Genomic DNA, 23,974 nt, shown 5'->3' with positions numbered 1-23,974 from the left:
AAATTAATTAATTTATTTACTTTGGCTGCATTGGGTCTTCGTTGCTGCGTGCGGGCTTTCTCTAGTTGCGGCGAGCAGTGGCTTCTCTTGTTGTGGAGCACGGGCTCTAGGCACGCGGGGTTCAGGAGTTGTGGTTCACGGGCTTAGCTGCTCCGTGGCATGTGGGATCTTCCTGGACCGGGGCTCGAACCCGTGTGCCCTGCATTATCAGGCGGATTCTTAACCGCTGCGCCACCAGGGAAGTCCCTGCATAGTGTTTTTGAGATTCATCAATACAGTTATATTTGTTATTGCCTGGTTCCTCTTTGTTGTTGAAAGCAATCTTTGTCTTCTCATTATGAAAATCTCCTTTCCCATCTAACATTGATGTATTTACTCATTTATTTTATCCTATGAAAAACACAAAATCTTTTCATAATTATCTTGTAGTCCTTTAACCCTGTTTCCATATTTCTTACTATTTTCTAACTGAAAGATGGAAATGTACTGTAAGTTAGGCTTTGTAAAGTGTTCTTAAAGGGCCACTGAGTCTGCCAAAGTCACATCAATGGGATGCCATGGCAATTGAGCTTGACTTTGATGATTTTCTAGAGATATGACCACGCATATCTATCACTTATATCTGGGGTATTATGAGGTGGCTTTTTTTGGTTCCAATGGCTTTTTTTTGCCATCATATTAACACTTTCTTTGTTATCATATGAACACTTTGGCATCAAGCATGTAAACTGCTATAATAAAAATAGCAGTCTGTGTAGCTAAGCGCTCTATACCTTACCTCATTTAATCTTTGTAATAGCCCTGCAAATCAAGTCTTATCGAGCACTCAGTGTCAATCAGTGCTCATGGAGCTTACAGTCTAAAGGAGAAAGCTGACTTTAATGAGAGTATGATCCTTATTATGCTAAGATTGGAAGCTATAAGAACATATAGGCAGCTAAGACCTTGCTGAAGAAGTGACCTTTTAGCTGGGGCGCGGAGGACAAGTAGGGTTTGCCAAGCCAGAAAAGGGATTAAGTATTCCAACGGGAACAATATGTGTGCAGGCTTGGAGGTGAGAAATGTCTTGGCAGGTAGAAGGAATTAATAAAAGAGTGTACTTGGAATCCAGAGGTGAAGGCAGAATAGGGTCAGCTGAGCCAAGCTGTACCTGAGCTGGGATTGGAGCTGTTGTGGAAGGCTGTGGTTTTGGATAGTAAGACTGGGTTTTGAATGTTGCTCACTATGGAATGGTAGTAATGTTCTACAGGCACCTATGTATGAAGATTCAGAGAACTGAACTCCAGTGGATTGGCAAGAGGATTCAGGGGGGACAAAATCCAGTGGTTTCTCAGGTCAATATCAGAATAGCATGCTGTCAATTAATTTACAACAATCACTTTATAAATTACTTTATTATTGAAATGAATTAATATTTTTCCCTCCTAAGAAAATAATTCTTGGTCTTAGAAGTGGTTTTTCTGAGGTAGAGTTCAGAGGACGTATATAGTGTGAGGACCGGTTTCTACCATTGTTCTGTCTCTAGGTAAAGAAGAGTTTAACTTACAATGTTGTTAATATGATACTTATCACTGACAGTACTTTATTTTTAAAAGTTAATGGGGGCTTCCCTGGTGGCGCAGTGGTTGAGAGTCCGCCTGCCGATGCAGGGGACGCGGGTTCGTGCCCCGGTCCGGGAAGATCCCACGTGCCGCGGAACGGCTGGGCCCGTGAGCCGTGGCCGCTGAGCATGCGCGTCCGGAGCCTGTGCTCCGCAACGGGAGAGGCCACAACAGTGAGAGGCCCGCGTACCGCAAAAAAAAAAAAAAAGTTAATGGTTATCACATAGAACATTTCTGTATGCAAAATCCAAGAAATTTATTTAAAAACAGTCAATGATAAATATCTATATATTTTAAGGGCATTGAAAATCACATTGAAAATCGCATCTGTTTTGCATTTATAGTAAGAGAAAAATCCAGTATTGCACATTCTCAAGGTAATTGTGGGGAGACCAAGACAAGTTTGGTCATTAATCATATTGTGAATCTAGACACAGGAGAAAAAGAATTGAAATGAAACTCAACTGAACCAAAATACACATATTGGAAAATGTACTGATTGCCTGATCCAGTATGAGACTCAAGTAATGTTTGTGATTCTGAACTCTGTCCTGACTTAGAATACAGAGCAATGAGAAAGAAAACGTTATCACTTTCTTCTTGGAATGAAAAGGTTAGGGATTAAGGGAATGTGTTTTATATGTTGAAATTATTCTAAAATTAAGATGAAGTTAACGTTCACATTGGTATTATTCTAATATTTGGGGGGTTAAAATATAGGTGAAGGCTGAGATTTGGGTCTTTGACTTGATTCCAACAAAATGTTTACCCCAAGAAGGTGCGTACTGTGAAAATAAAATGTAGGGTGTGACCTGACATTAGTGGAAAAATAAAACAGAGAAATGGATTATTTAGAGATGTTCGTTACCAGTCAGCTATCAGTTTGATATAAAATTTTTCTTTAAGGTTTCTTTTTGTTGCTAAAAAGGATTTCTAGGTACAGATTTGGGTTGTTAGAAACATCAAAATTGTAGAAAAGCTCAAAAACATTGGGGTTATGTGGTCAGGACTACAGCTCCTTTGAAATTCCAGATATTTAAGGTACTAAAAGACTAACCCCCGAAGACCTTATTTCCTTTTTGCTTCTATTTTTGATGCTTCGTAAGGCCCATGAAACCATCTTTAACCTTTCTCTTTTCCCTTTTCCTTGCAAGAGCTTCTCGGGGAGTGTTTCCCGGTCCCCACGTGCCTCAGGCTACACAGGCACCACCCTGGTGGCCTCATCAGTCCCAGCCTGGTGGCCACCACGGCACCTTGGCCAGTCTTTTGTCCGTTCTTCCTTCGTCAGCGTGTTCTATGCCCACTGGTAGAACACATTCATCGTGCCACTTCTGGGTGGAGAATCTACAGAGGCTCCCCTTTGTTTTACTACATGAATCTAACCCTTTTGACCTGCCTTTGGTACCGCCACTGCCTTCTTTCTGCTTTTCACCAACAATCAGCTCTTTTTATTTTCTAACATAAATAAACTACAAGTTTCATGGATTAATTCAGCAAATATTTACTGAGGAAAAGGCAACATCAGACAAGGGTTTTGGAAAGGTCACTGTGGATGGGGGTGGGTGTACCAAGAGAAGCTGCTGTGGAAAGTTGGGGCCTGTGCTGGTGTCCTGGTGGGAGCTGGTGACAGCCTGGGGCAGGCTCTTGGCACTGGAGATGAGGTGAAAGGAATTGCTTTGCAACTGACTTAGGGGGTGTGTATCCCTCAGACTCACCAGAAACAGTCTTTGTCCTGTCAGATCCCACTTTAACACCCACTTCTTCCAACAATGTGACCCACCACTTTAGCTGTGCGATCTTGGAAAGGTTTTTTTTTTTCCATTTTTTTCCATTTCTAAAAGGAATATGATAGTAATGCCCCAAATAGTTGTTTAAGGCTTAAATGGTTCAGCGCTTGTAGAAATTTTAGCTCAATGTCTGGCACATAGTAAGAACGCAATAGAGGTTAGCTATTAGTATTGCTATTCGGTGTCTCTTGATTAATCTACAGCCTTTGATTTATCTTCATAGAAAAAAATTATTTAATCTTACACCTTCGAGATCTTAGAAACTGTCCCATCACATTCTCTCACTTACACATTCAGAAATGGCCCAGGGGCTGGGGAGGTGACGGCTCTCAGTGCTAGCTCTGGAACCAGAGCCTGGGCCCCCCAACTCCAAAATCAGTGCCTTTTGGCTCCGGACCATACACCTTATTCTGTAGATCAGTGTGTGTTTTATGTCAAGTATAATTAATCCTCTTGAGGGTGTGGCCCCTACTCTGGTGACTGGCCCAGTGCTCAGCTGCAAGCTTTGCATCCAATTGCCTACCGTGGGCTTCCCTGGTGGCGCAGTGGTTGAGAGTCCACCTGCCAATGCAGGGGACACGGGTTCGTGCCCCGGTCCGGAAAGATCCCACATGCCGCGGAGCGGCTGGGCCCGTGAGCCATGGCCGCTGAGCCTTCGCGTCTGGAGCCTGTGCTCCGCAACGGGAGAGGCCACAACAGTGAGAGGCCCGTGTACCGAAAAAAAAAAAAAAAAATTTCCTTCTGTAATATGCAAATGAAATCTTTAACTTTATGTTACAAATTAGATTAAACGGCTTTTCAGGCTAAATCATTTTCAGTTCCTATTCACCCAATAAGAGGGGAGATTAAAGCAACCTAAGTAAGACTTTATTTAATAATCATCTTACCACGAGTACTTTCTCAATGATTGGATCTAATACTCTCTAATGATCTAATACTTGAACTCCTCTCTGAAGGAAGTGAGGTGTTTTCGGGCTGTGACAATATGGTTAGGATACCTGAGTCTACTCAGGTAAGCTCCTGCAAATTTGCTCTTCCAGTTCACTAGGCTCTGAGGGAGAGTCCTGTTCACTGTCTCCTTAGCCCTCACAGCCCCTTATGCAACCGGGGACAGTGGTTAGAAAACACAGATGCCAGTTTTCCATTGTATAAGAGAAGAGGCCTCTGCAGTCTCTCATATAGGTTTTAACTGTTCAAGTTTCTTCCCTAAGTTAGTGGTTCTTTGCTTTTGTGATCATATTAAACTAAGCATTCCTCGTAAGGGGACTAATTGGGATTAGTAAACATTAGAATATTTACTCTCTCACTGCAAAACACAGGGATTTAAATCTGCTGCCTCATCTACTTTGGATTCAGTCACACTGAAGGGATGATTTTGAGATTTTTTTCCACAGGGAAATAAATTTATTCACAGTCACCATCCTGGGAAGCTTGTAGCTTTTCGCTCAAAGTATAAAACTTTTTATATTATTCGTATCTCATTTTTCTTACACCCTTGATTCCACATTATCTTTCTCATTCTCAGTGCCTAAGACTTTATTTCTATCTTTTTTATTTCTTTTCCTCACCTGTTTTTAACAATAAATCTTGTTTTTAAAACTTTCCAAGTTATCCCCCAAAACAATAGTAACTATAGCAGCAAAAGACTGTCAAATTGTTTTTATAATATTTAACTTTAAGAATACTGATTTTCAGAGGACGACAGAATTTTGGAATTGGAAGTGACATAAGAGAATCTGATAGACATTTGGATGTCCTTATTGTCAAGTGCTTGCTCTAACCTTTTGCGCCCCGAAGAAGGTTGGATTATGGTCCCCAAATATATCCCTCAATCTGTAAATGTTATCTTAGTTGGAAAAGGGGGTACTGCAAGTGTGATTATGAATCTTGTGATGGGAAAGTAATTCTGGATTATCTGGGTGAGGTATAAGTGCAATCACATGTATTCTTATAAGAGAAGCAGTGGAAGATTTGACACAGACAGAAGAGAAGGTAGACGGGAGAAAGCAATGTGACCACGGGGGCAGAGACTGGAGTGATGTGGCCACAAGCCAAGGAGTGCTGGCTGTCGCTAGTAGTTAGAAGAGGAAAGGAGTGGATTCTCTTCTGCAGCCTCTGGAGGGAGGGCAGCCCTGCCAACAGTTTGATTGATCTCAGCACAGCGATCATGATATTGTGCTTTGGCCTCTAGAAATGTGAGGGAATTGTTGTTGTTTTAAGTCACTAAGTTTGTGGTAATTTGTTATAGTAGCCATAGGAAACAAATACACTCCTTCTCTAAAACTTGCGGGATCTTTTTGTTACTGGTTTAAAGGAGTTTGTTATAGATTCTGGACGTGAGCTCTCTAATAGGATATATAAATTGCAAATACCTTCTTTCATTTAGGGCTTTGCCTTTTCACTCTCCGAGTGGTGTCTTTTCATGTTTAGATGTTCTTATTTTTAATGAAATCCAATTTATTGTACTTTTCATTTGTTGCCGTGTTTTGAGGTCTTGTTTGAAAAAATCCATTTATTACTCTCAACATTTAGGTTTAAAATCCATCTAGAATTTATTTCAGTGTTTGGAGTAGAGTAGAGGTCAGATTCATGTTTTTCCCATATTTCATTTGTCCAATGTTTCATTGGACAAATGTTTTCTTACTATACTACACTGGTATCTGTCATAAATCAAGGCCATATGAATCAGCTTTGCTTGTCTGGGAAGCAGATGCCACGATGGAATTAGAAGTATGAGAGATTGATTGGAGGTAAAAGATGAAGGTAATAAGGATACCAATAAATGGGAGAAAGTATAGGAATAGGCAAGGGAAGTCTTCATACCTGTGAAGATCTGACACTTATGAAAGAAGAGAGGGAAAAAAAGGAGGAATGCAGAAGAACAGCCTCAGAGAGAAGTCCTGGCCAATCCCATGGAGAGCTTCAGAGCACACATGACTGTTAGAACCCTCCTGCACTGGTTAGATATGGCAAGACCCTAGAAATCCCACTGTGCTCAGCCTTTGGCTGAAGCTCCCCAGGGAGAATGTGTCCTCTATCCCAATGCTGCAAGAGCCCCTTAGGCACTGTAGCTAGTGCAGACGTGGTGCAGTTTGCTTGAAGGAAGATCTGAACAATAGACCGACAAGGCTTCCATATTCCACTGCTCGCACCCTACAGATTTACTTCTCACGCATATTCAGACTCCACGATTCCCAGTTGGTCTCTTTCCCCGAGACGATACTCAGAAAAGGATGGTTAGCAGGATGAACAACAGCTCTCATTTTTGCAGTTGTTCTCAGTGCTACAATTGATACTCATTGTCTTTACCCCCCTGTTAACCATTCTAAATTCTTCTCACCCTCAGCTCTCACTCCTGCAGGTCTTGGTGGTTTACCTGCGTGATACTGCGATTTATAATAGGAAATATGTATTTGGTCTTTGTCTCTGTTCCTGGCATAGAGCTCCTAAAACCCTTGTATTTCCTAAGAGATAAGAGGGATAAGGGTGAAAGGAGCATTTTCATTATTCATAACGAGCGTCTTTCAAACACACCTGAGTTTATGTTAACGAGATGAGTTTCGGAAAAGCCCATAAGGATGGGGGGGGCTGCTTGCCAGGAACCAACCATGTGATTAGAGGATTAGAACTTTCAGCTCTACCCTCCCAACCTCTAGGGAGGGGAGAGGGATTGGAAGTTGAGTTAGTCCTCAGTGGTCAAGCATTTAATCAATCATGCCTGCTTAATAAACTCCATAAAAAACCCGGACTGAAGGAAACTGGAGAGCTTCCAGGTTGGTGAACACGTGGAGTGCTGAGTGGGTGATGAGCTTGGAGAGGGCATATGTCTGCTCTGCGTCCTCTCTCCATACCTTGCCCTATGCATCTCTCCCATCGAACTGTTCCTGAGTTGAATCCTTTTTATAAAGTAATGGTAATCTATTAAATAAAATGTTTTCCTGAGTTTTGTGAGCCATTCTAGCATAGTATGGAACCCAAGGTGGGGATCACGGGAACCTCCAAATTATAGCTCATTCCTCAGAAGCACAGGTCACAACCGGACTTGTGACTGGTGTCTGAAGTGGGGGCAGTCTTGTGGGACCAAGACCTCACCCTGTGGGACTGAACACTCTGCCTCCAGGAAAATAGTGTCAGAATTGAGTTACATTACAGGACACCCAGCTGGTGCCAGAGAATTGCCTGGTATGGGAAGAACGCCTATATATTTGGTAGTCAGAAGTGTAAGTGTAGTAGTAGAAGAGAGTAGAGTGTGGAAAAGGGGGAGTTCTCTTTCACAGCCTGGTAATGTGACTCAAATCCTCATTTCAGAGTGGTTTGAGCCCTTGGTAATCGTCTCCTTCTCAGGCCAGGGTTGCTGTGCATGTCCCTTTACGGTAACATTTGGGCAAGGAAATACCAAGAGGGTGACCCCAATAGGGTCACCTGAGTTTCACACATATTCTGTTCTACCTCAGCTTTATGTCCTCCTACTCATCAGGGTCAATTACCCTTGCTACGACGCTGGCTCCCTTCTCATGTGACGGTTCCTGGACACGAGGAGTCCAAAGTGCCAGGCAAGTCATAGGTCGATGGGTTCCACGCTTTGTCCTCTGAAGGATTTGCCCCTTTTGAGGATGAAATCCTCTAAGCGTTGGAGAGCAGGGGTTGGGAACAGGAAGCACAATATTGCCCAGGAGCAGGGAAAGTCCTGGTAAGTGGGGCCATTCCTGCTTCCAATCTTTGCTTCCTGAATTCATGGGTTTTTCCTATTAGGACAGAGCATCACATAGAGGTCCCTGGAGGAGAGCACTTTATACCTAAAGGGAGTTGCCTCAGAGCTGGTACTTCAGCTGCACTTACAGCAGGATAACACAATACTCTATTAGACTGGCTCCTTCTGGGTGGTATGATTTGTGATACAACCAGTGCTCCCTATGACATGGGCACATGCCCACACCTCCTTCACCGAAGTGGGATCCCTGGCCAGATGCTATGTTGTACGGAAACAGGCGTTTTGTAAGCCCCTGGATAGTGATTCCGGCTGAGGTTCTGTGGGCAGCAAAGGCCTAGAAGAGTGATTGATTCCTATGGGAAGGAACCACTGGCCCTTCTAGGACAGAAGGGGCCTGATATAGTAAACCCAACAAGGAGCCAGACGGTGTCCTAGAGGAATGGTGCCATATTGGATCGTCGTTCCTGTCAGACTGTATATTCAGAGGTGACAGTAGCTGGATCAACCTTCGTTAGTAGGTGCCCAGAATGTTGGGCTCATTTGTAGCCATTCTTGAGTGGCACTGTAACGCTGACACCTGTCAACCAAGCGGATTCAGAATGAAGCAAGCTCTGGGTTTTTTCTCTTCTGTCAGATGGTCCAAAGGAGTCCCCCATGCGGCTATAGGTGTGAGAAGGAGGGGAGCAATGGAGCAGAGTTGTGGATACCATTGAGGTCTGGCTTCCTTTAGCCAGTTTAACCACTGGCTCTCAAAAAAAGTATATATATCTTAGTCAATTCAGGCTGCTATAGCTGAATGCTGGATGGCTGATAAACAACAGAGATTTACTTTTCACACCTCCTGGAGGCTGGGAAATCCAAGCAAGGTACCAGCAGATTCAGTGTCTGGTAAGGCCCTCTTCCTGGTTCACCAACTGTCTTCTTGCTGTGTCCTCAAATGGTGAACGGGGCAAGGGAGGTCTCTGGGGTCTCTTTTATAATAAGAGTAATCTAATTCCTGAGGACTCCATCCTTATGACCTAATCACCTCCCAAAGTCCCCACCTCCTTAAATTGGGGCTTAGGTTTCTACATATGAATTCGGTGGGGATGCAAACATTCGGTCTATAGCAATACACATAAATAGATTTACTATACATTTCACTAATATGAAGGATGTATAGTGCCCAATTTACAATTAATGATGAAACAAACAATACTCTTTATTTTAAATTACATATAGCCAAATTATTCTTAGAGAATATTTTTGTTGATTTTTGTCAAATTCTTGCCTCCATAACCAACGTTGTTGCAACTGACAAATTAATATAGTTCTGACATGAACGTTGATCTTTTTTAAAGAGTAAGACAAAAGTGAAACCACGAAGATGCATGCTAGAACTTGACTTCTTTGCTAATGATGTGACTGGCTCATTGGCTGAAAGGGATAATAGCTTTCTGATATTGAAATAATATTTCCTCAGGTTTTTTTTTGTGCTATTCACAATGTAGTGGCTATAGAAATGGCACACATTTATATTTAACCTACGTTATTAAAATTTTTCCTACTGTATTCTGTGTGGTCAATCAATAAAACAATACATCAAATTGTATTTTGTAGCACTTATCCATTTATAGGGTAGAAATATTCTAAAATGGCTAATTTCAAACTGCCAACATGACAGCACTGAATGTGCAGTTGTGAAAAGATGCACTGTAGCATGCTATTAGATAGTGTGTCTACCATATAGACACAAAGTCATAGTCACCAGAGCATGGATAATATAGTAAAATGTAGTAAAATAATTAGGAAGTTTTAAAGTTTGAGTATTTCTTGCTTTTATTTTAAATATGCTGTATTTAATTGTATGTAATTTAATTCTTAATAATGGTTGTGCTTTCAAAGTTCCTGGAAATTTAAGAACTGGCTCTATGAGGCAGTACATGCCAGCTCTGCTACCTCTGGCCCTACAGATGTACCACTTCTAATCATGTGTTAGAATGTCTTTATGTCTGTCCAGTCTGTGACTTGGTGGGTCTGGCCGAATCCAGATCACCATGGGCATTTTTGGCCCATGGTCACTTGATGCCCCATGAGCCTAGCACCCGAACTCTACCAGGGCCCAGTAACCCACCAGGAGCTGTTTTTGAGCATGTATATAATTGGTATAAAAAATGGCATGGGGCTTCTCTGGTGGCGCAGTGGTTGAGAGTCCGCCTGCCGATGCAGGGGACACGGGTTCGTGCCCCGGTCCGGGAGGATCCCACATGCCGCGGAGCGGCTGGGCCCGTGAGCCATGGCCGCTGCGCCTGCGCGTCCGGAGCCTGTGCTCCGCAACGGGAGAGCCCACAACAGTGAGAGGCCCGCATACCGCAAAAAACAAAACAAACAAACAAAAAAAGAATCCACCTGCCGATACAGGGGACACAGGTTCGTGCCCCGGTCCGGGAGGACCCCACGTGCCGCGGAGCAGCTGGGCCTGTGAGCCATGGCCGCTGAGCCTGCGCGTCCGGAGCCTGTGCTCCACAACGGGAGAGGCCGCGGCGGTGAGAGGCCCGCGTACCGCAAAAAAAAAACCCAAAAAACGATGGCATGGCCTTGTCCCAGAGCCCTATGGGCCTGTATTGTGATTCTCTCCCAGGACCTTGCCAAACACTTCACACAGTGTCTTCTCCCACCACTAACTTCTAACATAGGGTCTGTCACATGCATGGCCCAAGGGTGAGGGCAGATTCTACTGCAGCCAGGACCTGCTGCACAGTTCTGTCCTGCTTTGGACTTAAGCTGGTAGCCTTTTGCATCCCAGTATTTGGCTAGAACAATTATCCTAGGTATGGAATATGCTGCCTCCATAGCCAGGAGAGGCTTATGGGGCCTTGTGCTTTCTTTTTGGGGAGGAAAGGTGCAAGACGCAGTGATTAGCTTTTCATTTTGGAGGGACTATCCTGGCTACTTGATGCTTAAATATTTACTGAGATGACACGTCTCCCTTCAGGAGGGCATGTGTCTTACCAAGGGCTCCAGCCTTAGTGGCCAGAGGTAAAGTGGGAGCAGGTCCTGAGGTGCACAAGCTATCTTGCTCACATTGTCTTGGGAGTGCTCTCAGGACAGAAACCAGGACTGAGCAAAGGAAGAAGCTGGGTCATGATGTGCCCTCAATGAAGGCCCCCTAGGGTGACCTGAGGCTGGAATGGCCCATCAAAGTTGTCCCTCGTTAGGGCAATAGGGTCAAGTCGGCCTTCATAACCCAACACCCATGAGTCATTGGATACATGCTACTCCTGGAAGGGGGAGGTGACCTTGGTTGCAATGACCCTTTTCAGCCAAGGCAGTTCTGAAGAGAACTGACATCTGAGGGTTCCTTCCTGCAATACTCCCAGGAACTGGGGGAATAAGTCCTTCAGTTCTGAAGGAGGATCTGGAAGGCTCATCAGAGGCCCACGACTGCTGACATGCAAAAATGTTATTTACAAGGGGCCTGGAAGAGCTTACAGACTTTCAAACATAAAGACGTATTTCGTGAGCAACGTTCTGGTATATCTAATTATTGATAGATTATAACTACTATTTTTAAAAGAAAAACAACCTTTGAAGAAGATAGGGAAGTTTAGGAGTCAAAGCCAAAGGCCTTCGCAGTTTTTTGCATAATGTTAGAAGCAACAGTTCAAACACGTGTAAAGCCCAGAAAATAATAATCACTCAGGTGATCCACTTCGATAGGAAGAAAAAGTAATTAGCCTCGCATCTCCCGGATTACTTTAAGAGCCTTAGTGAAAACAAAACGAGGAGAAATATTTCAGAGGGCAATTCGGCACCCAAACACAAACAAAAAATCGAACCTGAGACTTTTTATAAGAGCGTTGGGGACAGAAAGCCTGGGAAGGAGACTGCAGAGGGGGCGACCGGACGCGAGCGCGAACCCGGGAGCGAGAGCGCAGCCCGGAGGCCGCCCCTGCTGTTGTCCGGGGTGCGGAAAAGCCGGGGACGTCCCGGGCGGCGGCAGCCACTGCTCCCTCCCGGAGGGCGGACGGGGGGTTCAGGCTGCGCACCTGCTAAGCCCGTCCTGGCCCGGGGCCTGGAGGGGCGCACCAGAAGGAACCCCCCCCCACACACACAGAGCCCGTTGGGGGAAATGTTGGGGGGCGGAGAGCATCGAGGGCACAGCTGGCGGCACCCCGGCTTACCCTTCTCCCCCGCTGCGGGCAGCCAGCCCCGAGCCGCGACCCCGCTCCACCTGCGCGCGGACTCTCTCGGCGCCCGGGGCCGCGGCGCTGCTGGCCGGGGCGAGCTGCCTGTGCTACGGCCGCTCCCTGCAGGGCGAGTTCGTGCACGACGACGTGTGGGCGATCGTCAACAACCCCGACGTGCGGCCCGGCGCTCCGCTGCGCTGGGCCGTCTTCTCCAACGACTTCCGGGGCAAGGGCGTGGCCGAGAACACCAGCCACAAGTCCTACCGGCCGCTCTGCGTCCTCACCTTTGAGTCCCTCACTGCGTGCTCGCAATTCACCCCCCACCCTGGAGGTTACGGGCCTTCCTTGCTTTCTTCCTTCCTCCCTCCCTTCCTTTCTTTCTTTTCTTCTCTCTCCCTTCCTTACTTCTGCCCCCCCCCCGGGTCTGGAGGTTATGGGACTCTTTTCTTTTCTTTTTTCTTTCCTTTTCTTTTCTTTTCTTTCTTTCTTTTTCTTTCTTTCTTTCTTTCTTTCTTTCTTTCTTTCTTTCTTTCTTTCTTTCTTTCTTTCTTTCTTTCTTTCTTTCTTTTCTCCCTCCCTCCGTCTATCTCTCTTTCTTTCTTTTTTTCTCTCTCTCCCCCTTCCTTTCTTCCTTCCCTCCTCCCTCCTTCCCTTCCTTTCTTTTTTTTCTCTCTTTCTTCCTTCCTTACTTCTGCCCCCCTGGGTCTGGAGGTTATGGGACTCCTATCTTTCTTTTCTTTTCTTTCTTTCTTTCTTTCTTTCTTTCTTTCTTTCTTTCTTTCTTTCTTTCTTTCTTTCTTTCTTTCTTTCTTTCTTTCTTTCCTTTCCTTTCTTTCCTTTCTCCCTCTCTCCCTCCCTCCCTCTCTCTCTTTCTTTCTTTTTCTCTTTCTCTCCCCCTTCCTTCCTTCCTTCCTTCCTTCTTTCCTTCCTTCCTTTCTTCCTTCCCTCCCTCCCTCCCTCCCTCCCTCCCTCCTTCCCTTCCTTCCTTTCTTTCTCTGAGCCCTCCATGCTTCACTCCACGCCCCGCTGCCACACCGCTCTCCTGAATATTCCTTGGGCCCAACTGTCTGGCCTTCTGGGACCAGGTTTGCCAGGTAAAACACAGGGCATCCTGGCTCCTGGCTCTAGAGGCACAGGCTGGGGAGTTGGAATGGAGGTTTCCCTGGTGTCTGTCCACCCACCTCACCCCCAGACCTGGCCCACTATGGCAAAGGAGGACCTGTGTGGACTCAGTGCCTTTGTTGGGGGGTGGGTTGCTGCTTCCAAGTTGGGAATCTTTGCAGCTTTGTGGGCAACTTTGCGGATGAGGAGGAGAATCTTGGGAGAAAAGAGAAAATCCCGATCTGTCAGTAGTCACCGAGCCCAGTGATCTGTCAAAAAGTGTTCGCCATCCAGACTTGAAAATATGCAAAGTAAAGAAACACGAAGGCCAGCAGTCTTCCCATTCCTGACCTTCCAACTGAAATAGTTTTTGTTTATTTTGTTTCAGCATTTTTGGTGTGAATAACTTACAAGTGTATAGAGGAACCATGATGCCCATTTCCCCCGTTTGAAAAAGACCTCATTGGAGTCCTTGCTGGCTTGTTAGCAGTGCCATTATGAGCGAGTGGAAGTCTTCCAGTACATGAAAGAACTATAGAGGGTGCAGGTGATCTTTAGGTTTTTTGCCTTAAGTGTACATAGACTGTCTTCAGTGCTTAGAAAAATTTTACAGTCACAGGGAGCAAGGTCCCTGTGTTGGAGTTGGTCAAATACGCTGTTCATTTATTCATTCAATAAATACTTGTAGTATAACCTTTATGTGCAGGTACCCTTCTGGCCCCTGGAGATAAGGGTCCCCAGTGGCATAGCTCTGGTAAAATGTGATTGAAGGCAATGGAAGTTTTACAGAGAAAAAGAGAGGATGAGTTAATAAATAGAGACTAAAATGGTATACTTTAGATTCCTTGCAGTGAGGGAGAAAAACAGGAGGGTGATACTCTTGTCTATCCAGTTGAGCCCCTGGATGAAGGCATCTTTTGAAGCAGTCTATTTTTTTTTTAATCGACTAATTTATTTCCTAAGTTCCTTTGGAGCAATATTCATAATTTTCCTCACTTTGAGTACTCAGTTATCCCACTTAAAAAAACCCCAAAGCTTGATTATGCCAAAGTAATGGCATTCTCCCCACCCTGAAACACACTCACACAGTAATAGATGCTTTCTGTTCACAAGGTTCTGATTTGACCTCTGCTTACCCCAGAGATGTAATGTAATCTATGCATCTCCAACTCACTCGCTCCGAGCTCTATTACATCCTAGACCCCTTGTTCTTTGTACGTGCTGAGCACACTCAAATGCCCTACCCCTTCAGGCCTTTTGTACTTTCTGATTTCTCTTCCTGGAATTCTCTTCCCCAAGATGTTTCCTAGGTTTGCCCCCAATACAGTGTAAGCTCGATGAAGTGTATCCTTAGCCCCTAGAACAGTTCCTTGCACACAATCAAGGCTCAATAAATGTTAGTGAATGAATGATTATTTTTCGTGGATGTTTAGGAAGTTTTCTAGATAATTATAAGGTTGATCTCTACCTTTTTTTTTCCCCCTTTAATACAGATATAAAATTTTCGTGGTCCTATTTTTCTAGCTAGGATGTCCCCGGACACACCAGAGGTCTGGTTGCTGGGGAGTTCAGGAGTCTGATTCCTGGTTGGGGGGTAGGTCTTGAGGCTCTCGGCTGGAATCTGCTGAGGCTGGGACTCTCCGTGGAGGACGAGGTTCTTCAGCACTGGACAGCACATTGAAATTGATTGTTGATGGATCTCGCTGTAAAGTTCAAATCTCTAAATACTCTGAGGGGAAACCCATAAGTGAGAGTTCCTACCCACTAAGTAAGAACTAAATTCCTGCCATATTGGTAACCTGCTTTCCTGAGGAGGGTCTTTGTTGTTGTTTTTTACTTTCTCTCTCAGTCCAGGAGCAGGAAGCCAAGGAATTGTTTTTCCCTCTTGGATTAAATAAAGTACAAGGACCTGAAAATAGCTTCTCCTAAAAGCAATTAACATGAATCCTTCACCAGTCACAGACCTTTAAAGAATGGAAAACCTTTGTCAAAACTATCAACCCAGAAATCACTTTTAAAGAAGGTACTTGACATTTTTCTGATCTAATTTGTATTATTTGCCTCCTTTCTTTCCTGAGGGTTTTTTTTTTTTTTTTTCTGGGATTTGCCACCTTCTTCCTACTTGGGGTTAGTTATCTTCCTTTCTTTGGTGCAGTTGTCCTGTGAATACTAAGGTGACAGAAGTGACACTAACTACCCCTGAACTTGTTCATGGGTGTGGGCTCCTCTCGACCAGCTCCTCTTCCTTTTTCCACATGCTCCCTGCTTCCCTTTTCCTTTATTTATTTTATTATTTATTTATTTTTATTTATTATTATTATTATTTTGCGGTACACGGGCCTCTCACCGTTGTGGCCTCTCCCGTTGCGGAGCACAGGCTCCGGACGCGCAGGCTCAGCGGCCATGGCTCACGGGCCCAGCCGCTCCGCAGCACGTGGGATCCTCCCGGACCGGGATACGAACCCATGTCCTCTGCATGAGCAGGCGGATGCTCAACCACTGCGCCACCAGGGAAGCCCTTCCCTTTTCCTTTAAAGCCATGTGAAGATGTCATGCATTAACTCGAATCCTGAACTTTGCTTTCCCCTCCAAGTGCTTTCCCCTCCTGGGAATTACATCCTTTGGCACTTCAGAGACTTGAGGTGATGGTGATTTGCTGATTTGTTCCTGGTACTGGAGGGAATGCAGAAGAGCACCCAGAGTGATGGAGGGCTAGACCGAGTTGCCTTAGAGGAAAAGGAAGGAGATCAGATGTTGTTATGTATTGGCTGAATGATCTAAGAAGAGTGTGGAAATCACTTATAAGCATTTGAGAGATGAGATGTTGGCAAGAGATGGGGAAGACCAGTTACTTTAGAGGAAGGAAGGAGAATGTGCTGTGTGTTTTGTATCGGGCTGTGAAAACTCACTGGGAAAGTGTGGTAGAACCCATCATTTGAGACACCAGAAACAGATGATAAAAGTATATTTCAGATTTTTCTTGCTGGAATGTTAGCTTAAATGGTATTGAATGTGTGACGAGCTACCAGAGAGAGCTGAGTTTGGCTGGAAAGTGTGGTAGTTGGCTCTCGGTAACTCACCCTTAAGTGTATAGACCTGTGTTTCTTATGATCTCAGAACTGCCTGTTTTATTTACCTGAAACGCTTAGTAAGTAGGCGGATCCCTGGGCTCCCTTGCAGAGATGCTGAATTAGAATTTGTGAATTTGGGTTTAGGGAATCTGAAGTTGGAGGCTGTCCTCCAGGACATTCTTAGATACTTAGAAATTTAGGAACTAGGGGGTGTACGTGTCACTAGCAGTTTTAAGTAGTTTACTTATATTAACTCAGTTTAATCCTCACAGCAACCCTATAAATTATGTTCTATTATTAGTTAAAACATATGAGGAAACTGAGGCACAGAGAGTGTCAGTGACTTGCCCAGCTGACACAACTAAGAAGCGTCAGAGCCAGGATTGCCCTCACCTGGCATCTGGCTTCTCACTCTGGGCCCTTCACGACCACACCAGGCGGCCTCTCTGAGGATGCTTAACTTTGAAATCGCCTGGGGGAAGTGGTTTACACTCCACTTTTTATCAAAGGTGAATTCACCTTTCCTTTTTTTTTTTTTTTTTTTGTGGTACGCGGGCCTCTCACTGTTGTGGCCTCTCCCGTTGCGGAGCACAGGCTCCGGACGCGCAGGCTCAGCGGCCATGGCTCACGGGCCCAGCCGCTCCGTGGCATGTGGGATCTTCCCGGACCGGGGCACGAACCCGTATCCCCTGCATCGGCAGGCGGATTCTCAACCACTGCGCCACCAGGGAAGCCCCTTTCCTTTTTGTTTTTAAACAGAGGCCCTCCCTGTCTGTGTGTGAAATGTGTGTAAGCATGGAGTGAAACCAACTTTGAATGGAAAACTTGGGATTTGTCATTTATTTTGACAGTCAAAGTCTGAGAGAGCTTTAATTTTGAAAAGTGGCTTCTGCAATTGAAAGAGGAAGAAGTTTTCCAGAGAATTTTTATTGCTTCTCCAAAAATGAGGTTGAGATTAGCTGCCTGCAAAAACCTGAGAGGCTGGACCCTAAGGAAGCATTTTGCACATACATTTCCCGGTTAGAAATCTTCAAGGCAAGATTTTGAAGGTTTTTTTTTTTAGATGATCAAAGAAAGATGAGATTATGGTCCTTACGTTTTAATGTTAGAAACAACTTCAGGAATTCAATAACATATTAATTTACGAACATTTAACGAACACTGATCTTGGTGTCGGATATAAATTGTTGAGCAAGATAGATAAAGTTTCTGCCCACAGGAATTTAATAATCTATTAGATTGAACCGCATGAAATTGCTAATGCTTAAGAGCTTTTTGAATTTCAGAAATGGCAGTTTCATATGGTTCGACTTAATAGTAGGGAGAGGCAAACAATGAACAAATATATAAATGAATAAATAAGTAAAATAGAAGTGGGAAGTGCCAGTGCCAGATGCCAAGCTATCTTCTTTCATCGGAAACCCTCTCTACTCTCCCTTCTCTACTCAGCTTTGTGTTGCTGGGGATGGGATTATGCACACCACTGTTTTGCTTTGCCAGCTGGATCCTATTTAGACCTGCCAGTGGAGGGTAGAAGACGCAGCCTGCAAGGCTAATGGGCAAGAAGGGACTCTCTCCTTCCTGTCTGCTGGTGGTTCCTTCCAACTCCGATCAGCCTTCCTCATGACACACAGCACAATGCCTTCCTGTAGCAGCAGCTGAATCCAGTTTGCAGTTTTCTCTAATATGTGCAGAATCACCTTCATTGTGGCTCCTGAGGAATATCGTTGCCTGCTGAGCAGTGCCTCTTCCTCCAAGGTCTTAATTTCGACTCTGCCAGGTCCCCACTCCAAGCTTCTTCTTTAGAATAATTCCAACCACTTTAATTTGTTTCTCCAGCCCTAGAGGTGGAATCTGCTTCTAGTGGTTCATACCTTAGTGTTCTCTATTTGTCTTTCCAATTGTCTAGTTGACAACTTCATACCTGGTTAACAGAATATCCAATTTTCTCTTAAAATACTTGGTGCAACCCATAGCTGATTCACTTCGCTGTACAGCGGAAACCAACACAACATTGTAAAGCAACAATACCCCAACTAAATAAAAAAGAGAGAGAGAGAGAAAGAAAATAAAATCACAAAGCATCTCTACAGGCAAAACAAAAACCAGAGTCACATAATCATGAACATTCACCAAGACTCTGAGGCTCTTTCCCTACTAACATCAGCCTTCTATATCCAAACCTAAATCTGTATATTGTTTTGCTGTTGTTCGATTCTTCTGGTATGTATGAATTCAACTGGTTGAAAAATAAAATATCGCTCATGAAAGGAAAAAATAAAATAAAATACTTCGTGTGGCTTCTGTCTCCTGACTGATAGAGGGCCGTACAGAGAATTAAAGGAAGGCGATATGAGGTATGACTAGTTAAAATTGAGTGGTCAGAGAAGTCCTCTGCAGAGGTGACGTTTAAACGAAAATCTCAAAGACAAAAAGCTGAGAGAGGCTATTCCAGGAAAAGGTGCAGCGAGTTGCATTAAGGTGGGAGCAGCTGAAGAGTGAGGGGAGGGGAAGAGTGATACAGTCCCTGGTTGTTGAGGAGAGGGGGGCAGTGTCCTGACGGAGAGCTTTGTCAACCAGGGTAGGACGTCTTCATTTGATTGAAGTAAGCTGGAGAATTTTAAGCAGGAGAAAAGAGTGATCTACGATAAGTTTTAAAAGCTCACTCTGGCTTTGTGTGGAGAATAGCTTGTAGAGAACCAAAATAGATGACTGGCTAGAAGGTGTGTGCTGTGGTCGAGGTGAGAGGTGGTGGTGGCTTTCCACTAGGTGGTAGCAATAGAGATGGTGAGAGGTAGCCAAATCGGGTAAATGCTTTGGAGAAGTTAAAATGATGATGAATTACTTCATCATTAAAATGATGAAGTATTAATGCGTGGGGTAAGAGAAAGAGGAACTGAGGAAAACTTGTGATGCAATGTATGTATGTGTGTGCGTGTGTGCATTAGCTCTCCATTGAGTCCACTCATCCTTCATGCATATGTACACATACACACATCCCTCCACATCCCCAGATCCACACACTCACACACATATAAGCACACATGCACACACTGGAGGCTTTCATTCAAGATGACGTGGACTCACCAATCACTACTTTTTACACATCCTACCAGTCTACCTTTCTGGGTTTTCATCTAGTTCACATTTCTCCATCTTGTAGGCAGAGATTTTTATGAGAGATTTTGATAAATGCTTTTTCAAAACGAAATATGCAAATATATTTATAGCATCCCCAGTTTAAGGAGACTGTTTTTTTAAAGGAGGTTAATTATATCTTTTTCTGTGAACCATATTGGCTTCCAGTCTAATCAGCTATCCTTTTCTAAGTGTTCACAAACCATTTCGTTAGTAATCCCCTCCAGAATGTTTTATCATCTGATGCCAAGCTTGCTAGCTCATCCATAGTTCTAGAATCCATTTGCCACATTTTAGAAAATTAGGAAATTTTTTGAATTCCAGGTTTCTGGCCCCTCTTTATTTCTGAGTGATTTTTTTTCATGTAAGTAAAAGTAATTAACTAGTTAATTAATATATGATATTATATATTAAGTTCTGCAGTATCTCAAGAACTATGTGAAGTTATTTCACAATGTTATCTCATTACTGCAGTTTTTTCATATTTGGCAATTCCTTTTGATATTCTAAAATCTAACTGAATACACTTCAAACACGAAGTGTTCTCCCTTAATCTATACAGAAAAAAAAAAAAATCCATGTAGGAAAATAAAATCCATGCAGATTGTATGTGCACATTTTTAGATAGGATGCATGTGGATCACAAAAGGTGATGCATACCTTCTAATTTATATAATTTCATGTAACTCATATGAGTTTAATTTTATATATATATATCATATATATGTATATAAGTAAAGGATGGGAGGATATATACACCATCTATCAAGATGTTTTTATTTTTCAGATATATAATAAGTTCTTTGTCTCTTTCAAATGAAAGTGAAACAAAGCAGGACCCCGTGGAGCCCTCCCAGGTACAAATCCTTTCCATGTCCCCCATTTCTGGTTTATAGAAAATAGGCTTCATTCAGCCCCCTTGACCTTCCCAGAGTTCCAAAGGGAAGATTCAAAACAGCTGCTAATTAGAAAAGTGAGGGAATGCAGAAACAAAGGAGCAATCAAGAAACAAGAATGCAGCAATGGGGTCGTGTCCTGGTTCCTCCCCAAGGGATGGATGTACATAACAATGTCTTTGAGTTCTTCTTTAGGAACTAAGGCCCCCCTCCCAGGTGGAGGATGGTAACTTCCGACTGAGCACAAGAATCCTGGAACACCACACTGTTACCTCACCACCAACCAGTCAGAAGAAAGTGTACACACAGTCTACACACCATGGAAGATAAGGAAGTCTTTGACTCCCTCCCCAAATGACTAATTGTGATTAACTTCCCCTTTCTCTCTTTAAAAGCCTTCATAGTCAAGCAGAATCTTTGGAGTTGGTTCTTGGACATGAGTGCACCCTTCTCCCCAGGTTGCCAGCCTCTGAATAAAGCAATCTTTCCTTTCCAACCAACACTTGTCTCTTGAGTATTGGCTTCCAGGCAGTGAGCCGCCGAACGTGAGTTTGGTAACAAAAGTGCTATGTTGTGTAATCTAAATGTTGGTCTGTGGGAATCAGTTATAACAGCAAGGATCTGACCTAATGGATATCTTATCTTACTTCCCTCCTTCACACCTAGGCTTTCATTACCAAAAGAAAATGTGAAATAACCAGTGTTTAGATTATGATACGGGAAGCTAGTACTGGCTCTTTGTGGCTTTCATTTGCAAGGGAATTGAAACAAAGGGAAGGGGGCAGGGCACAACCTTTGAGAGAATGACTTACCCCGAGGACATGACATAAACTTATTAGAACCAAATGGGTCCAAGATGGCAGACAAGTCGATTTCCACTAGACCTTAAGCCTCAGTATACACTCACTATAACACATCAGCAAGCTAAATGACACACCCACAGGTGCCATGACAGCTCCAAGGCCGACCATAAGGATCAAAAAGTGGCGGTGGCCCAATTCCTGGAAATCCCCGCCCCTTCCTGAAATAGCTGGAATTCTCCTCCCATTCATTAGCTTATGAAATTACCCACCCCTATAAAAACTGACAACCCCATACATACCCTGGTGCCTTTCTCACCTTCTGAGATGGCCCACACTTTGTCTGTGGAGTGTGTTTCTTTCTAAATAAATCCACTTCTTGCCTATCACTTTGTCTCTCACTGAATACTTTCTGTGATGAGACATCAAGAACCTGAGCTTATTAAATCCTGAAACCAGGTGTGTGATCTCAGTTGGAAGACTGTGGGTTTTGACTGGGTTTAAGTCCTGGCTGTGTGGGTTCAAGTCCCAATCTGAGTTTTGGCCAGGTTCCAGTCCCAGTCACGTGTGTTCAAGCCCCAGTGAGGGTTGTGGCCGGGTTTAAGTCCCAGCTGAGTGGGTTTAAGTTCTAATCTGGGTTTAGGCTGGGCTCCAGTCTCAGCACGTGGGTTCAAGTCCCAATCTGAGGTGCACAGTTTCAGAATGAGCAGGAATGTTGTAGGTAAGAGTTAAAGAATTATTGCTTTTTCTGATCATGAAAAATAAGTACTTGTAGAAAATTAGGAAAATTCAGGTATGTACAAAAGTGAAAAGAAAATCCATGTATAATCCTACTACTAACATTTTGGTATACAATCATCCTGAGGGATGATTTGTTCGTCCTTTGGCTATCAAAATTCTTGGACGCTCTGGTCCCTTATATAAAATAGTGTAGTATTTGCATACTACCTAGGCAATCCTCCCGTGTACTTTGTCACCTCTAGATTATTTGTAATACCTAACACAATGTAAATGCCATGTTAATAGTTTTAAATACAATGTAAACGCTATGCAAATAGTTGCTGACATGGCAAATTCAAATTTGGGTTTGGGGAACTTTCTGGAATTTTTTTCCCAATATTTTCAATCCATGGTTGGTTGAATCCAAGGATGTGGAACCCTAGAATACAGTGGGCCAAGTATATATCCTCCCATCCTTTATTTATATACATATATAGGATACATATATTATATATTATATATATTATATAATAATACATATATATATAAAATGAACACACACACTATATATATACATACTGTCCATGAAAAATTTAATCAGTTGATCTAAGAAAGATATGGAAAATTTTATTCAAGCCAAATTGAGGATTATAACCAGGGAACAGCATCTCAGAAAGCTCTGAGAATTGTTCCACCAATTAGAAGTCAAAGCACAGTTATAAAATTTTTTGAGACAGAAGACATTAAATGATGTATTATTGACAGTTTACACAATCCAGGTCTGCAGGTACAAAGCAGTGGGTTATTGTGACCCCTTAAAGATCAAGAAGGAAGGTTATATTTTCAGGAGTTGTCTTGTTGATGCCAGGAGAATGTCATTCTTTATGGTTGAGTAGGTATTTCTGCCAAAGGGGGAGGTTTGGTCCATGCATAATGCAGATAAACAATGCACAATAGAGGGGAGAGGAGGCCAAAGGGCAGAGAAAAAATTTTCATGTCTTGCCATAAAATTTGAATTTTATTCCCATATACATGTATACATATGATATATATATATATGTTTGTTTTATTTAATGGGGAATCATAATGTAATACTGTTCTGCAATTTGTTTTTTAAACTTAATAATAGATAATCAACTTTTTTTTTTTTTTAACAATTCAGTTTATAACTTGTTTTGTTACACAGTGTATGGGAGTAAAATTTGCCACCCCAAGATGTCTTTTTTGGCATGTGGGTTACTTTAAGCTGATTATTTTTAAGGAACAGAATACTCAGGAAGTCTTTCTTTTTACTCCCCTTTAGCTGCCTAAAGAATTTAGATAAAGGGTCTATCCCTGGAGTAGATCTATCACCATCCCAAAGAAAGAAAATGCACATTCTTTTCAAGTGTACATGGAGCATTCTCCAGGATAGATCACATGATAGTCCACAAAACAAGTCTCAGTAAATTTATGGAAATTGACGTCATATCAAGCATCTTTTCTGACCATAAAACTGTGAGACTATAAATTAACTATAAGAGAAAAAGCTTCAAACAAATGGAGGCTAATCCAAAAAAAATGCTACTGAAAAACAAATGGATCACTGAAGAAAGCAAAGAAGAAATTAAAAAACACCTAGAGATAAGTGAAAATGAAAACACATGACCTAAAATCTATGGGATGCAGCAAAGGAAGTTCTAAGAGGGAAGTTTATAGTGATACAGCCTACCTTAATAAGAAAAATCTCAAATGTACAGCCTAAACTTACACCTAAAGAGCTAGAAAAAGAAGACCAAACAAAACCTAATGCTAGTAGAAGGAAAGAAATCATAAAGAATAGAACAGAAATACATGAAATAGAGATTAAAAAACAATAGGAAAGATGAATGAAACTAAGAGCTGATCCTTTGAAAAGATAAAGCTGAAAAATCTTTAGTCATACTCATCAAGAAAAACAAAGAGAGAGAATTCATATAGTTAAAATCAGAAATGAAAAGG

General features: G+C 43.0%; 1 long non-coding RNA gene across 1 annotated transcript in view; it reads right to left on the bottom strand.

Annotated features, from left to right (window-relative positions):
* LOC131766850 (uncharacterized) overlaps nt 1–12,473 on the bottom strand; it is a 100,080-nt gene extending 87,607 nt beyond the window's left edge. Inside the window, exon 1 of the long non-coding RNA XR_010835785.1 lies at nt 12,263–12,473. This is a non-coding gene — a long non-coding RNA (uncharacterized lncRNA). The remainder of the gene's footprint in view (nt 1–12,262) is intronic.
* Nucleotides 12,474–23,974: the final 11,501 nt, after the last annotated feature.

The sequence above is a fragment of the Kogia breviceps genome, chromosome 12 (genome assembly GCF_026419965.1).
Source record: "Kogia breviceps isolate mKogBre1 chromosome 12, mKogBre1 haplotype 1, whole genome shotgun sequence".
NCBI classification, from domain to species: domain Eukaryota; kingdom Metazoa; phylum Chordata; class Mammalia; order Artiodactyla; family Physeteridae; genus Kogia; species Kogia breviceps.
Note: the sequence above shows the minus strand (reverse complement) of the source record. Positions and strands in the feature narration are given on the sequence as shown.